We start from the raw sequence: 857 nt of genomic DNA on the forward strand, positions 1-857 counted from the left end.
TTAACCCTTTGCTTTTAGTTTCTTTTGTTGCATGCAAACCAGACGACAGGGACACAAACTAGTACCTTTTGACCCTGAAATCGAAGCAACAGCAAGAAAACTCAACTCTAGGCAAAGAAGGCGAAGAAACAAGAGAAGGGAAGATTTAACCATGGCTGAAACACCAGAGAAACCCCTCCTGGATTACATCACTCCTGATGCTAGCATTGTCACTACAAGCATTGTGAGGCCAGAGATTTCCGGGAACCAGTATGAGATCCGGTCAGCATTTTTCAACTGGATCGCTCAGGACCAATTTCATGGTATTGAGAATGAGAGCCCAACCGACCATATTAATCTGTTCATCGACAAGTGCATGACACACAAGTACAACAACGTCACCTCCGATCAATTAATGTTAATAGCTTTCCCTTTTTCTCTTGCGGGGGCGGCTAAGCAGTGGCTTCGTGAGGAAGAACCCAACTCCATTGCTACTTGGGAGGCTCTGAAAAAGGCATTCTTGCATCGATACTACCCACCCGGAAAAACTTCAAAGTACCGAAATGAGATCTCTACTTTCAAGCAAAAAGACGGGGAATCACTCTATGATGCATGGGAGAGATTTAAAAGTCTAATCAGAAAATGCCCACATCACGGATTACCGGATTGGATGGTTATTGAGACAGTCTACATTGCTTTGAGGCATGAGATCCAGACTTCTTTGGATGCTGCTGCTGGGGGTAACTTCATGATGAAAACACTGACCCAGGCGAAGAAAATTCTTGATGATATGGCCTCAAATTACCACTGGCGAGAACAATCAACTCCAAGGCGAGGTGGTAGGTATGAAGTGGATGCTATTGTTGCTTTGACTAATA

At 44.2% G+C, this 857-nt stretch overlaps 1 non-coding gene across 1 annotated transcript; it reads right to left on the minus strand.

The window, feature by feature from the left end:
* Positions 1-533: 533 nt before the first annotated feature.
* LOC130811962 (small nucleolar RNA R71) lies at positions 534-639 on the minus strand. The gene has a single exon (XR_009041572.1). It is a non-coding gene; the product is annotated as a small nucleolar RNA R71 (small nucleolar RNA).
* Between the last annotated feature and the right edge of the window lie 218 nt (positions 640-857).

Source organism: Amaranthus tricolor, chromosome 4 (assembly GCF_026212465.1).
Source record: "Amaranthus tricolor cultivar Red isolate AtriRed21 chromosome 4, ASM2621246v1, whole genome shotgun sequence".
Lineage (NCBI taxonomy): Eukaryota > Viridiplantae > Streptophyta > Magnoliopsida > Caryophyllales > Amaranthaceae > Amaranthus > Amaranthus tricolor.